Source organism: Ranitomeya imitator, chromosome 2 (assembly GCF_032444005.1).
Source record: "Ranitomeya imitator isolate aRanImi1 chromosome 2, aRanImi1.pri, whole genome shotgun sequence".
Lineage (NCBI taxonomy): Eukaryota > Metazoa > Chordata > Amphibia > Anura > Dendrobatidae > Ranitomeya > Ranitomeya imitator.
The window spans coordinates 831417208-831425610 of record NC_091283.1 but is presented as its reverse complement, the minus strand read 5'-3'; positions in this window follow the sequence as shown (position 1 = coordinate 831425610).

Genomic DNA, 8403 nt, shown 5'->3' with positions numbered 1-8403 from the left:
GTCCTGTATATATACACTGCACAGTACCACTCCTCCTGTATATATACACTGCACAGTACCACTCCGCCTGTCCTGTATATATACACTGCACAGTACCGCTCCTCCTGTCCTGTATATATACACCGCACAGTACCACTCCTCCTGTCCTGTATATATACACTGCACAGTACCACTCCTCCTGTCCTGTATATATACACTGCACAGTACCACTCCTCCTGTCCTGTATATATACACTGCACAGTACCACTCCGCCTGTCCTGTATATATACACTGCACAGTACCACTCCTCCTGTCCTGTATATATACACTGCACGGTACCGCTCCTCCTGTCCTGTATATATACACTGCACGGTACCACTCCTCCTGTCCTGTATATATACACTGCACAGTACCACTCCTCCTGTCCTGTATATATACACTGCACAGTACCACTCCCCCTGTCCTGTATATATACACTGCAGAATTTACAATATCTGTCACTCATGTAAGAAGTGAAATCTGGCATTGGACTATACCTAGATTTCTCTGCTGTATCTGAGCATCATGAATCGTGGTATGTGTTAAAGAGGGGGGGGGGGGGGAGGGACCAACTGAGACTCTTTTGCCTGGGGCCCTCAAAAACCTGGAGCCGGCCCAGGTGGTGGGTCACCGGGCCGCGGCCGGTGCTGCAGCTGTTTAACGCTATTGACGTGCGGGCCCGCGCCCGCACGTCAATAGTTAACAGCCGCCAGCCAATCTGAGGCTGGCAGCTGACGTCAGTCCCAGTGTGCATATCGCCGGCGTCTGACATCATTGTCAGTCGCCGGCGAGTGCACGTTTCAGCTGCGTGGAGAGAGCAGGAGCGCGGTCAGGTAAGCAGAACTTGTTTTCATGTGATGGTAACATTCACTGGCGAAACAATTTAACTTCTCCATCTGAGGTCTTATTCCTTGGGGAGGGGGGCGCCAAGCTCGGGAACAGCCCCGGGCGGCAAAAGCTCTAGCTACGCCTCTGGATAGCAGGCAAGTGTAGGGAATTGGCAGGTTATTGTAATAAGACCTATATTTTAATGAATTTATTGTTATGTCTGCACTGGGAAGGTATTTTTTAACCAATTTTCATTAAAAGTTTATTTTTTAAGGGATTATATGTTACACACTTGATTCTTCCTCCCTTTACCTTACAATATAGCTTTTGTATTGACTGAGCACCTTGTATACTACAGCCTGCAACTGGGACACCTATAACAGAAAAAAAAATGTAAAGGTATTTTTAAGGATTTGAATCATGATGTAAAATAAATAAAATAAATAATAAATCTAGAAAAAAAAATAGGAAAAAAAATGTAATACCCACCACCCAGCCATGTCTGTACTTTTTGCTTCTATCTCAATATCCCAACATAGGTATTCCATTCTAGTATTTCGTAATACATTCGTAATACATTTAATTTGAAAAATGTATAAAATGTTTCTCTCGACACTTAGGACACGGCTAATTTAGTGAAAAATAATTTTTCCTTTGCAATAATAATTCTACAACAATTTTTTTTTTAGCTCGGTGTTGTACGTTTCCTCAGATATTTCTCATCGAAATGTACTATATTAATTTACTGACAGCTGGGTGTTACATAGGTTGAAAAAAAAACCCTAAGTTTCTGAAATTAAACCTTTTTATACTAGCTACTGCAATTGATTCAGAGGAAGGGAAAAAAAATCCTTTCAATGGCATAGACCAAATTTTCTATAAAGTAAAAAAAAAAAATCTTCCTGACCCCTACTGATAATTCAGACATATCTGTGAATCCACATCCTACATTAATGGCAGTCGACCTATATAAGATGTTTTACAACAAGGATGTCTAACCTTTTTTTTTTTTCATAGGTCTACACTTTCAGCCAATACCATATTTCATAACGATACAGATTGGAATAAAACTGCGCCTTCTTTAACTATAAGCAGTGATATACTATCCCTTTGTGGTTCCTGAAAAGAACATTCAGTGCAGTCAATAATTTATTGAATCTTCATTAACATTAAATCCACATGGAAAGGAAGAAACCAACGCCACTTTACACGTCAAGATGGGGGCTGGAATGGGCGCAGCTTGATGGAGGCCCCCCAAGACTGCGTTGCCATGGGAGGGTTTTCCTTTATTGTTTTTTAAAAGGCCGTGATTGGGATCGGCTGTAGAGGGGCGGGGGAGGAGTTTGGGGGTTGGGGATGGGCGACAAGGGGTGGAAAAGTGCGGGAAAAGTCACTCGCAGGAAAGAACCCAGCGTGGAAAGTCCACCCACCCTCCTTCTTTTTTCTGGGATGTTTAGTAGTCGTTTTGTTGGTCATTTAACCATTCCTTGAGGAAGGGTGAAGTTGGTTTGTTGGTATTTTCATGATATTTCCATTGCACAGTGGCAGGTGGGGCGGGGGGTGGGGTTCTTGGAGTTGGTGATGTTTTATTGGAGGAAGGTCAATTGGATGGGGGTTGATCTGGCTGGTGGTTACGGGCTCTGGACGGGGATTGTCTTCGGGAGCTTTGGGGTTTTTTGGTCTGCCCTGAAAAGGGTTACATGGTGCCCTCGAGCTGGTGGTCACGGCTGAGGGTAAAAAAGTGTTGGTTAGAAATTTTGGGGCATTTTTTTGCCTCTATATATGATGCCAGATCTTTTAGCTCCAAGAACCCTCCCCCTCAAGTTTTTAAGATGTTTTCTATTATAATTATTTTGTTTTGCTTGTTAATAAAACTGGCCGCTGTTATCCAAAGAATTTAACGTGCTATGTCTTTATTGCATAATTAGCGTTAATTGGGGGGTGGCGGAATTTTTGATTGGTCACAAGTGGCGGGTTTGGTGGAGTGGTGTTAGGAAAAGATCCCAAATGGGCCATACGCGGTCATGGCATACAGATGATAAAAATACATAGTCTACCGACAGTGTGCCCTGCAAGTCCCTACGCTGTAACAATGTTGCTGCAGAGAGAGCCGTACCGTAAACGAAGATGGAATCAGTATATGGCTATGTGCACACGTTGCGGATTCCACTGCAGATTTTTCCACGTGTATTCTGTAAAATCTACAGGTAAAACGCCCTGCGGATTTTGTGCGGTTTTTATGCTGATTTCGCCTGCGTTTTGACACCCGCGGATTCCAATTGTGGAACATATGTAAAACGTTGCGGAATCTTCACAAAGAGTTGACATGCTGCAGAAAATAAACCACAGCATTTCTGCATGGAATTTTCCGCAGCATGTGCACAGCAGATTTGGTTTTCCATAGGTTAACATGCTACTGTAAAACGCAAGGAAAACTGCTGCAAGTCCGCAGCTTCAAATCTGCTGCGGATCCGCAGCCAAATCCGCAATGTGTGCACATAGCCTAAAACGGTGTTCCTTCTAAGCTGAGATTTCCAGATAGGAGTAAGTTAAAACAGCATTACTAAAGAAGTCAACAAGCCCCATTAAAATATACCTGTTTGCTCAGGATGGTGTTTTCTTTCACTCTTTCATTCCCAAAGTTTACATTTTAGAATGAGGTGACTGCATGACCAATGTGCATCTCTACTGCATAGCAGATCATCTACACCAGAGATTTATGGCTCTATGTAATAGACATATCATACCACAAATCATAGGAAGGGGTTTGAACTAAATACATATTTAACTCTTTTCCTATCATCTGTAGTCTGGCATGGCTGCTACACAGATAAAATAAGGTGATACTTCAATAATAATGTGGTTGCTGGATGCTCATTCAATATACACTGCTCAAAAAATAAAGTGAACACTTAAACAACAGAATATAACTCCTAGTAAATCAAACTTCTGTGAAATCAAACTGTCCACTTAGGAAGCAACACAGATTGACAATCAATTTCACATGCTGTTGTGCAAATGGAATAGACAACAGATGGAAATTATTGACAATTATCAAGACACCCTGAATAAAGGAGTGGTTCTGCAGGTGGGGACCACAGACCACATCTCAGTACCAATGCTTTCTGGCTGATGTTTTGTTCACTTTTGAATGTTGGTTGTGCTTTCACACTCGTGGTAGCATGAGACCGACTCTACAACCGACACAAGTGGCTCAGGTAGTGTAGCTCATCCAGGATGGCACATCACTGCAAGCTGTGGCAAGGTTTGCTGGGTCTGTCAGCGTAGTGTCCAGAGGTTGGAGGCGCTACCAGGAGATGTGGAGGGGGCTGTAGGTGGGCAACAACCCAGTAGCAGGACTACTACCTCAGCCTTTGTGCAAGGAGGAACAGGAGGAGCACTGCCAGAGCCCTGCAGAATGACCTCCTGCAGGCCACAAATGTGCATGTGTCTGCACAAACGGTTAGAAACCGACTCCATGAGGATGGTCTGAGTGCCTGACATCCACAGATGGGGTTTTTGCTCACAGCCCAACACCGCGCAGGATGCTTGGCATTTGCCACAGAACACCGGGATTGTCAAATTCACCACTGGCACCCTGTGCTCTTCACAGATGAAAGCAGGTTCACACTGAGTACATGTGACAGATGTGAAAGAGTCTGGAGACGTCATGGAGAGTGATCTGCCTGCAACATCCTTCAGCATGACCGGCATGATCAGTAATGGTGTGGGGTGGCATTTCCTTTGAGGGCCGCACAGTCCTCCATGTGCTCACCAGAGGTAGCCTGACTGGTACCGAGATGAGATCCTCAGACCCCTTTTGAGACCAGATGCTATTGCGGTAGGCCCCAAGTTCCTCCTAATGCAGGACAATGCCAGACATCATGTGGCTGGAGTGTGTCAGCAGTTCCTGCAAGATGAAAACTGGACTCCCCCGCCCGTTCCCCAGACTTGAATCTGATTGAACACATCTAGGACATCATGTCTCGCACCATCCACCAACGTCACGTTGCACCACAGACTGTCCAGGAGTTGGCGGATGCTTTAGTCCAGGTCTGGGAGGAGATCCCTCAGGAGACCATCCGCCACCTTATCAGGAGAATGCCCAGGCATTGTAGGGAGGTCATACAGGCACGTGGAGGCCACACACACTACTGAGCATTAGAGTTGAACGACTTTTACTTTTTTCGGATCGAGTCGGGTTTCGCGAAACCCGACTGTCATGATATGTACTTTTACCCTGTCCTGTATTTGAATAATATGCCATTTGATGTATGTAACTGTTCTCTGGTTTCTATTAGCTGTAATTTATGTATTTTCTTGGCTGGGAGTTCACCTGTAACAATGTCTCCTTCCCCCAATACTTGCAGCCCTAAGCTCTAATGTAATTAAGCTTTGTCAACATCACTAGTGGAGGAATAGCCATTCTTCCTCACAGCAGGTGGCTAGTCAAATGTACATATTACATAGACTGCCTGGAGCCCACCAGTCTAGAATCTTCTGGTGGACCCAACCATTGAATAGAAGGTGTAACCCCTACCCCTTCATTGGCGGATCCCAGGAGCTCAGACAATCCATTCTTATTTTGAGATCAGATGTGAGTTGACCCTTGAAGGAGAAGGAGTGGGGATTCTTAGCTGAGGCAAGACCCCACGCCCATCTAGGACTGTGGAAGCGAACGGGGCGAGACTTGAGCTGAGGACATATCTCGTCGTTTGTGAGATTGTTTTGGGATCCCTTGGACTAATTGTGGACTATTGCTTTGTTACCTGGCACAAGGATTATCGGGAGGTGCCCCCGAACCTGTTCCATTGGACTAATTGTGGACTCTGTAGATCTACCTGCATGTGTTGTTCCAGCGTTCTTGATAATAAATCTGTTGAATCATCCCTCGGCCTGTTGTCCCTTCTTGCTCTGCCATACACCCCGTCACACCGACTTTGTCAAAAGTCGGGTCGGGTGAAATCGGCCGTTTATTACGAAAAAGTTGGGGGCCGACCGAAACACGAAACCCAATGTTAGTCAATGGGGAATCAAAGTCGGCAGTGAGTGGAGGACAGGAAAACACCTACAGTGCAAATTTTAATGCCAAAAACATCAATTCTTATTTCTTAAGCTTGTCAATCTTAATTTACTTTATAATAATAGTTAGGCATTGAAAACAGGGGGTCATTTGGCTAAAGTTGTGGGGGGGTAGGGCTGGCTCAAGATTTTCGTGGGCCCAGGAAACGCGGAATACGTTACGGCGGTAGAGCAGGGAGAGGTAAATATTTCAACTTTGCAAGTGCTGTGATCCTGAGCAAGCGGGGGGGCCCACTGGTTGGCACTTGGCACTGGCACAGGGCTCCTCATAGTACGGCGGTGTGTTTGACGGTGGGTGGTGCCTCCCACTGCCAGAGACACTTTTGTGTACTATGAGGAGCCCTGTGCCAGTGACGGCGCCAACGAGTATGCCCCCTACCTGATGAAGGAACCTGCACTTTCATCTGCACCTTCCTCTTCGTCCCCGTGTAAGGTGGTTTAGTATGCGGGAAGGGGAACCTGACTTTCAGCAGGGTCAGATTCAGGCTGTGTAGAGTGCAAGGGGAATGTAGTGGTCTGGGTCAATGTACCAGCAGACTCATCTAGCAGTGGCTGGGCAATGGGCAGGATGAGGAGAAAACACAGATATAGGCCCAAATAATAAAGTAGGCTAAATGCAGTTCAAAATCGGTAACAGGACTAAACAGGCGGCATAGCTTTGTTCAGTGGAGGACAACTGTAATGAGTGGCGCAGACACAGTTAGTAGGCCGAAAATAAAAAAGTAGGCTAAATGCAGTTTAGCCTGAATCTGACCCTGCTGAAAGTCAGGTTCCCCTTCCCGCATACTATACCACCTTACACGGGGACAAAGAGGAAGGTGCAGGTTCCTTCATCAGGTGGGGGGGCATACTCGTTGGCGACGTCACTGGCACAGGGCCCCTCATAGTACACAAAAGTGTCTCTGGCAGTGAGAGGCGCCAACTGCCGTCAAACACACCACCATACTATGAGGGGCCCTGTGCCAGTGCCAAGTGCCAACCAGTGGGCCCCCCTGCTTGCTCAGGATCACAGCACTTGCAAAGTTGAAATACTTACCTCTCCCAGCTCCACCGCCGTGACGTATTCCGTGTTTCCTGGGCCCACGAAAATCTTGAGTCAGCCCTACCCCCCACAACTTTAGCCAAATGACCCCCTGTTTTCAATGCCTAACTATTATTATAAAGTAAATTAAGATTGACAAGCTTAAGAAATAAGAATTGATGTTTTTGGCATTAAAATGGGCACTGTAGGTGTTTTCCTGTCCACTCACTGCTGACTTTGATTCCCCATTGACTTTCATTGGGTTTCGTGTTTCGGTCGGCCCCCGACTTTTCGCAATAATCGGCCGATTTCCCCCGACCCGACTTTTGACAAAGTCGGGTTTCGTGAAACCTGACTCGATCCTAAAAAAGTAAAAGTCGCTCAACTCTAGTCATGCCCATACACTAAGTTCATGGGCTGACAAACATTTCCCCATGGGGGTTAAACTTTTTAAAAATATACTATGGGCATCATAGACACCCTTGCCAAAAAAATTGACTGCCTATCGCAGCAAAGAACAAGTTCAGAGTGGTGATCTAGTGGTGGAGATTGAGGAGACATTGCTGAAGGCGACATTTAAAACTAGGCCCAATCTAAAGGAGTGTGTCTCCTAGACTTGTAATGCCCATACACGCAGTGCATGGGCTGACAAACATTTCCCCAAGGTGGATATATTTTTAAAAAATAAACTATGGGCATCATAGACACCCTTGCCAAAAAATGGACTGCATATAGCAGCACAGAACATGTTCTGTGTGGTGATCTAGTAGTGGAAATGAGGATACATTGCTGAAGGCGTCATTAAAAACTAGGCCTAATATAAAAGAGTGCATCTCCTACTGTAGACTTGTAATGCCCATACACGCAGTGCATGGGCTGACAAACATTTCCCCAAGGTGGATATATTTTTAAAAAATAAACTATGGGCATCATAGACACCCTTGCCAAAAAATGGACTGCATATAGCAGCACAGAACATGTTCTGTGTCGTGATCTAGTAGTGGAAATGAGGATACATTGCTGAAGGCGTCATTAAAAACTAGGCCTAATATAAAAGAGTGCATCTCCTACTGTAGACTTGTAATGCCCATACACGCAGTGCATGGGCTGACAAACATTTCCCCAAGGGTGATATGAGTTGCCCCCAGGGCAGTGGGGTACTCGGTACCGGGTCCTGTTGCAAGGGGGATGTCACGGTGGCTGCGACCCGGTCCGTGGCCCTGGGCCTCAACATTAAAGGGGGTTATGTTCAAAGTTTGTTGTGACGTCACCTGTGGAGTTCGGTCAGTAGTTGTACCGATGCTACATTAAAGGGGTCCCCTGGGAAATGTTGTGGCAGCACAGGTATTCCACTTCCCACAGGTGAAGCGAGGTCCCCAGGGGTCCCATTGTGTGTGGCCAAGATAGTTGTAGGTGCCGATAAATAAATACAGGAGACAAGTTGTAAGTCTTTA